Here is an 8,457-nt window from a genome sequence, read left to right as displayed (position 1 = left end):
ACTTGAGGTATGCCCAACGCGTTTCGTCCATCTGACTTCATCAAGGGGTAGAGGGCTACTGAGCAGACATTCTATTTATAGCCAGAGTGATTAACAATGTAACTGTGACATCACTTCCTGTTTGGGACTACTTGGTTAAACAATTAGAAACGGCATCATAAAAACTAAGGTCCATATGTTGCCAGAGATAGATCTAGGGAGCTTAGACTTCATGGGATGAGTTTAGTTAAAAAACGAGTGTTTTAAATGGTATTACAATATAGAATAGAGAAAGATATGTCCAGGAGCGCTTTTGCCCCACTTCCGCCCCGCTTCCTGTGGCCGATTCCGCGTACTGCGCATGCGCGCGGTGCCCCATTTCCGGTCCTCGCGTCTCTTAGCAGGCATTGCGCTGCCACACTTCCTGTGCACAGCGCATGCGCGCGGCGGTCCGTTTCTGCATCTCTGTGTGGGCGCTGTGCAGCTTGTGTCTTAAATGGTGGTTGGACCAATTGAGTTGTCAATCATCACGGCGGCCATCTTTAAGGAGCCAGATTAGGCAGGACACGTTCATTGAGTGATTTTTACGGCTTATTCCGATATACATAGAAAAAACAAATAAAGCAAAGATTAATAACTTATAGGTTGTTCAGTTCGTCACAGGGTTTGGGGCATAGAGAAGGTTATATTGGAAGGAGATCATACTACTTAATAATTAATTTTCAGAAGTATATATATATGAAATGAGTTAAGTAACTTGCTAACTGCGCTATTTATATATTAGTGAAGCATTTATATATAAAACTTTATTTATTATTAGAAGGCCAATGTATGGTGTTTTAATAGTGCTTATCAAATAAAGAATAAATATTTGTTTCAGTACATTGTGCTTATAGTGCGTTGAATTTTTCAGTGATGGGTAAATACGAATAAAAAGTGCACATGCCACAAGGGGGTGGAGGAGTGTTAAACTGTGTACATAGGTGTACATATAAGTTATTGGTGTAATAATTAAAATACTGGACAGAGCGTAAGATTAGATATATTGCACAGTTTTATCTATGCAATATAATTGTGTATTATGTGAGATTGGACAAGGGTGGTCAATGAGCCCGTATTTATGTCAATATTTTACATTGCTGGTGTGTCGTGGGCTAAATATATCTCACATTGTACAGTACCCAATCTTCCCAAGTGGTTCCCCGCTTGGTACTATTTGGGCCCTACACTGCTTAGCTTCCAAGATCGGGCGAGATTGGGCGTCCGCCAGTGTGGTATGACTGTATCTCGTGGATAAGTAACTGAGTCGCACAGCAATCTGAATTTATTAACATGACAGGCAAATTAACAATTTATACAGGTGCTTCATGTTGTGATTCAGGTTAAATAAAGTGCTAAGTGCATAGGGGTTCGAGATATACAGTGAGAAAAATAGGTGAAAATATGATTGAAGGAATAAGACCAGGATTTAGCTTTTCTTCATAGGAACGGTGCGATCTCATATCCTTCGTTAAATCCCAATGGATGGGTAGTTTTCAGCTGGAAGATCCAGTACATCTCTCTCTGGGACAGCTTCTTCGCTAGTTCTCCTCCTCTTTCGCCATTTGTAACGTGTTCAATTGCCTTAAAGGACAGTTCTTCCGGGTTGGACTGATGTTCTTGTTTAAAATGTCTGTAGAGTAAATGTGTTTCCGATTTGTTCTTTATGCTACGTATGTGTTCTTGAATCCTGATTTTCAACGTCCGCTTTGTTTTGCCTACATACTTTTTGTGACATGTGCATTCCATGAGGTATATGATTGACGTGCTATTACAGTTCATAAAGTCTTTGATTTTAAATTCTTTGGTACCACCGGTGTTGCTGAAAGTCCTCCTATTAGGGTTCAGGAATCTACAGATATTGCAATGTCCACATTTGTATGCTCCAACGCATTTTGGAAGAGAGCGTGGATTGTCTTCTGATGGTAGTGCTCGTAGCATACTTGGTGCGAGAATGTCCTTAAGATTTCTAGATTTACGGAAGATCAGCTCAGGTTGTGCAGGTAGAATTTCCTTAAGGATGGGATCCATCAGGAGTATGCCCCAGTGTGTTTTTAATGAGGTTCTGATGGAGTGTTCATGGCTGTTATAGGTTGTTACGAAGGAGACGGACTCCTTCCTCTCTGTTTTTTCTTTGTAGGTAAGTAATTGTTCTCTCTCCAGGTTTTTTGTTCTCTCCATGGCTCCGTCCAGTATAGTTTTAGGGTAATTCTTTTCTTCGAACCTTTTCCTGTAAATTCCAAGTTGTGCTTCGCATTCTTCGTCCTTATTGCAGTTCCTCCTGATTCTATGAAATTGGGAGTAGGGGATATTGTTTTTCCACTTCTTAGAGTGACTGCTCTTGTAATGAAGATAGCTATTCTTGTCGACATTCTTAATATAATTTTTTGTGGAGACCGCCCCTTCCTCTCCAGTTAGTATCAGGTCCAGGAACTCAATTGAATTTTTATCCATATTGTAAGTAAAAGACAGATTAAAATCATTGAGTTGTAAAATTTTAAAAAAGTCCAAAAAAGAATCAGGGCTGCCATCCCAGATGATCAGAATGTCATCTATATACCTTTTGTATAAAATGACATGTTTTTCGAAGTGTTGCGTGTTATACATATGTTTCTCCTCCCATTGGCCCATAAATAAATTAGCGAAACTCGGTGCGAATATCGTGCCCATCGCGGTGCCGCATTGTTGCAAGTAAAATTTGTCTAAAAATTTAAAATAATTCCGACTTAAAATAAAATTCATCAATTCGCAAATAAAAATCCTGTGTGCTTCTGTGAGAGATGAGTCTTTGTTAAGATATATCCTGCTGGCTTCAATACCTTTTTTGTGTTCAATGCAGGTATATAGTGATTGAACATCGATGGTTATCCATATGTATGAGTTTTTCCATTTGATGTTCTTCATCACATTTAGTACCATTGTGGTGTCTTGCAGGAATGATGGTAAATTTTTGACGTGTGGGTTCAAAAAGATGTCCACGTATTTAGACAAATTTGATGTAAGAGAGTCTATCCCTGCGACAATAGGTCTTCCAGGTGGGTTAGACAAGCACTTATGGATTTTTGGCAGAAAATAAAATATGGGGGTGGTGGGGTTTGATTGCATTAAAAATGAATATTCGTCCTTCGTAAGGATGTTGCTTCTCAGACCTTGCAGAAGTAAGGATCTCAATTCATCTATATATGCATTTTTTGGGTCATCTGGTAGCAGGGCATAGGAGCTAGTGTCTCCTAGGAGTCTTTGTGCTTCTTGGACATATTTGTCCCTGTCCTGAATGACCAACCCCCCCCCTTTGTCAGCCGGTTTTATAACTATTTGCTTATTTTTTTGAAGATTTTTCAATGCTTCAATTTCTTTGTTGTGGAGATTTTTATTCACCGCCGGTGTGGGTTCTGATTCACACAGATCTTTTTTCACCAGATCGTAAAAGATGCTTATGTTGTTCCCTTTGGATTCAATTGGATAATATTTACTTTTTGGTTTTAATCCAGATTTTGAGCTTGCTTCATAGTTTGATATAACAGCGTTCTCTTTTCTCAGGAAATGTCTCTTTAACGTTAGTTTACGCACGAACTTATTGAGGTCAATAAACGTATCGAATTTATTTAGACCTCCTGAAGGTGCAAAAGATAATCCTTTGCTAAGAAGTGAGTGTTCTGAGTCGGTGAGTTCATGTGTGGATAGGTTAAATATTCCTTTGTCTCCTGTTCCGTAGGTTATAGGTTTCTCTTTTTGAACTCTTTTCCTCCTACCGCCCCGTTTTCCTCTACTTCTGCAAACCTTCTTTTGAGCGGAGAGGCATGTTTGACGTCCTCGTAAATTGTACTCCTTGGTGGGTCTTTTATTCTTGCTCCCTGTCGTGAGGATAAAAAATCCTGTTCACTATTGGTTCTGAATCGGTTGAACGTGTTGAATCTGTTATGTGTTCTAATAGATGGTGTGGCTGGCGAGTCATCTCTTCGTCCAGGTCTTGTTTTTTGCGGGATGGTCTTCCACTGATACTTTTGTTCAGTTTTTTGAGATCTGTCAATGGTCTTAAATCTGCTCCAATTTTTGATATTGCCTTGTTCGTAATCCCTCTTATCTCTAAGGAATTTCTTCTCCTTGCCTCGTATGACCTCCTCTTCGATATGTTCCAGTTTCTTGTTAATGACATTCTCATTTATCCTATAGTCTTCTTTACTTTTATGGGGTTCCAGTTCGGCTTCTTTCTCCTTTATCTCTTTCTCTAGAGCCGCTGCACTTCTCCTTCTTTCACTTACAAGAAGTTTCATCAGGTTCATTGAGCATGTGTGTAGAATGGAATCCCATTTTTCAATGAACTCGGGTTCTGTGTTGCCAAAGGTGGGTTGTTTTTGGATCCTCAATCCTCTTGGCACCCTATTCACTTCGATGTACTGTTCCAACCCTCTAATGTCCCACCATGTTTTGATTTCTTTGGATAGTAGGCGTTCCATTCCCCAAAATAAATCATCTAGACCATCGGGTGGGGATATGGTGTTGCTCTGAACTTCTTCATTGAATATCCTTTGGCACCATTCATTACGTTTGGTGGTGCGTTCGTTACATCTGAACATTTTAAAGGTCTAAAACACCAAAACTCAGGCTGCCTTACAAATTGTATCAAAGAGGATGGCGTGGTGAGAGTATGGCGCCACGAGTATATGTGTATAGGCCGGCTATAATGTTTAAAAATATATACACATAAAATATATTAGCCACAAAATGTAGACACTCCTTTAGGAATAAAAGGCGTCAGCTGACCCCAATATATAGGCAGTGATAAGCTGCCTGTTAGTTAAAAATGTGCAAGGGAGGGTTGGGGTAATAGCGACTCACAGTGTCTACGCATAAAAGGATATATATATGAAGAAACAATAAAAATACGTATGTCTAAAAAACAGGGGGAAATTTATTACAAATTATAAAAATACAAAATAAAATTACAATAAGAGAATTGTATATTTTTTGGATGGTCTAAAAAAGTGTAGAGAAAATATAAAAGTATAAGGGTTGGATTTAAAACATGAATTTAAACTAATAAAACATAGAAAACATAACTGGAACAATAAAAAATATAAAAATATTTTCAGATAAGAGAAAGGTGCTTATACATATACATATACATATACAGGTACAAGGCAATAACAGCCTGACCATTTTTTTACCCAGGAAATACCGTTGATGCCGACAGGGCATCCCCAAACAACTGTATCTCCCCTATCGTGTTTACTGTTTTAATCACACAAACACCAGTTTGCTAATACTAAATTTCCCGAATCAAGTACTGCCATGCGCCGGCGAAGCCGACCGTTATCCCCCTTTTTTGACAGCAGGGATTAGTAACCCGGCAAAATTACCGTCTTGCTACCCCAGGAGGTCCGAGGGAAGCAACGTACAACTGTATATACACAGGTATAAGTCAGATACCGTATGTCCCTTTACCCTGGCGACAACCGACGGTGCCGACAGGGTCACCCATTCCATAAAATATTTACTTTTTATGTTGTAGCGAGTACTCACGTGCGTCGGCGATGCCGACAGGGAACCTCATAGGATTTTATAACAGAACACTCACGCCTGCTGACACAAGTGTACCAAAATGGGGATATCTGAGAGGGGGCACACAGACATTACACACAAGAATGAATTCATGGACATTCTCAACTCAATTAGTGGTATATAAGTGCAACATAACACTCAAACACTATGCCCCCCCCCCCCCCTTGTTTGTGCCTGACAAACTTCTATATACTAAAAAGCCGGGTCGAGCACCATATATAGTGTAAAAACACTATACACTTACAGAAACCAATGCTGCTCAGGGACCCCCCCCCCCCCCCCCCGGCGCCCTGCACCCATGGAAGCCGGCAGGGGAGAATGGCGCGCAGTGCGCTATAACGCGCCGGCGGGGATCTGTATACGGAGCCCCCGGCAGCACAAGCTTGTCAGTTTAAGAAAAAAAAAAAAAACCTAACTCGCTGCCCAGGGCGCTCCCCCCCCCCCCCCCCCCCGGCGGGGGATCAAAGGCGCGTAGCGCTAAACCACGCTGGACAATGCTTTTAATGCCAGACTCAATAAGAAAACCAGTAACTTGCTGCCCAGGGCGCTCCCCCCCCAGCGCCCTGCACCCTGTGAGTGCGTTGGTGTGTGGGAGCATGGAGGGTAGCACGATCGCCGCATGTTACCTCCGTTACTGAAGTCTTCTGCCGTCACTGAAGTTTTCGGTTCTTCACATACTCATCCGGCTTCTGTCTTCTGTGAGGGGGGTGACGGCGGGCTCCGGGAACAAGCAGCTAGGCGCACCAAGTGATCAAACCCTCTGGAGCTAATGGTGTCCAGTAGCCGAGAAGCAGAGGCTTTAAACTAAGAAGAAGTAGGTCCTGCTTCTCTTCCCTCACTCCCACGCTGCAGGGAGCCTGTAGCCAGCAGGTCTCCCTGAAAATAAAAAACCTAACAAAGTTTTTTAGAGAAACTCAGTAGAGCTCCCCTAGTGTGTGACCCATCACTCCTGGGCACAGTCTAACTGAGGTCTGGAGGAGGGGCATAGAGGGAGGAGCCAGTTCACACTCAGTTTAAGTCTTTATAGTATGCCCAAGCTCCTGCGGATCCGTCTATACCCCATGGTCCATTTGGAGTCCCCAGCATCCTCTAGGACGTATGAGAAAAATAAAAATAAGAAAGCTTAGGGCTGCTAAAGAAACAGCAGCCCTCTGACCATGGTCCGGCTCCTGCCGCACCAAACAAAAAACGGATTTGCCTGAGCCAGGGGGCGGGGATATATGGAAGGGCCCGTTGCATGCTGGGAGGCTGAAAAGCTTTGACTGATTGGTGCAAATCAGCTGTCGCTCCATCACATCCCATTGAAATCCTGTGGATAACCTGTGGACCCTGCCGGAGAAATCCAAAATAAGTATATCCTGTGAAATACCTATAACTAATAACCCTGACGCACTTATCCCCACTCAGGGTACAGAATATAGGGATAGCAATATGAGTGAAATACACAAAGTAGATATCACACAGCAGCTATATGCACACACACATGTACAATGCAAAAATTATGACAAACAATAAAACTGCACTGGACTAGCAATACTAAGTAGTACTAAGTAAAGCTATATAAACTTATAGATATATCAATGCACAGTAAAGACTGGATGTATATCACAGGGTACTTGTACTAAATAGCCCTGTAGTAATGCACTGTTTCTTAACTAACACTGTCAAAAGACATGTAGAATACTCAAGTGTCCTGTAAAATGCACAGTGCTGATGATGCAGGCGGCTTTACAGAGGAGACTTTGCCCAGCAGTCCCAGAATCAGCTCAGCATGTGTAATGGCGCCCAAACGCTGACAGGGAGTGAGGGAGAGAGAGATGCAGCTCCAGGGCGGGAACATTTACTCTAAATGGCGTCCTGGGGCTGGGGGAGGGGCTACAGGTCAGAGCCTTATCCCCTTGCTGGACTTCCCCACCGGGTACTGCGGGTCTTAGCAAACGGATTTATAAGAGAATCCGACCTGTGCCCTTGCCCTGGTGGTCTAGTGGGGTCCCTGTACCAACACAGTGTCCACGCCAGCGCGCGCGGCTCGCCTCCTAAAGGCCGCGTCGGATCACGATTTACAGCAGGTCCCGCCTGGGGGACCCTCTTACCTCCTCCCCTGATGCGGCCACGTGAACCCGGATGGAGCTGCAGTGAGTGTGTGTGCCTGACCAGAAGAACCGGAGCCCTCCGCTGTAAGTACCCGGCAACCAGAGCGCGGGAGTATACAGCGCAGCCGGGGGAGGTGATGGAGCTGACATCTAGTACTGCGAGTGCCTATGCTGCAGCCCTTGAAGTCTTCTATTTCTTCTTATAAAGCTCTTTACAGCAGAGCTGGATTAAGGCTTCGGGGGGCCTGGGGTACTTAAGACAGGGGGGCCCTAAAAATAAGAATTTACTTACCGATAATTCTATTTCTCGTAGTCCGTAGTGGATGCTGGGGACTCCGTAAGGACCATGGGGAATAGCGGCTCCGCAGGAGACTGGGCACATCTAAAGAAAGCTTTAGGACTATCTGGTGTGCACTGGCTCCTCCCCCTATGACCCTCCTCCAAGCCTCAGTTAGGATACTGTGCCCGGACGAGCGTACACAATAAGGAAGGATTTTGAATCCCGGGTAAGACTCATACCAGCCACAACAATCACACTGTACAACTTGTGATCTGAACCCAGTTAACAGCATGATAACAGAGGAGCCTCTAGAAAAGATGGCTCACTACAGCAATAACCCGATTTTTTGGTAACAATAACTATGTACCAGTATTGCAGACAATCCGCACTTGGGATGGGCGCCCAGCATCCACTACGGACTACGAGAAATAGAATTATCGGTAAGTAAATTCTTATTTTCTCTAACGTCCTAAGTGGATGCTGGGGACTCCGTAAGGACCATGG

General features: G+C 43.3%; 1 pseudogene; it reads right to left on the bottom strand.

The window, feature by feature from the left end:
* Nucleotides 1–1,148: 1,148 nt before the first annotated feature.
* On the bottom strand, nucleotides 1,149–1,267 carry LOC134981749 (5S ribosomal RNA; annotated as a pseudogene).
* Nucleotides 1,268–8,457: the final 7,190 nt, after the last annotated feature.

Source organism: Pseudophryne corroboree, chromosome 12 (genome assembly GCF_028390025.1).
Source record: "Pseudophryne corroboree isolate aPseCor3 chromosome 12, aPseCor3.hap2, whole genome shotgun sequence".
Taxonomy (NCBI): Eukaryota; Metazoa; Chordata; class Amphibia; order Anura; family Myobatrachidae; genus Pseudophryne; species Pseudophryne corroboree.
Note: the sequence above shows the minus strand (reverse complement) of the source record. Positions and strands in the feature narration are given on the sequence as shown.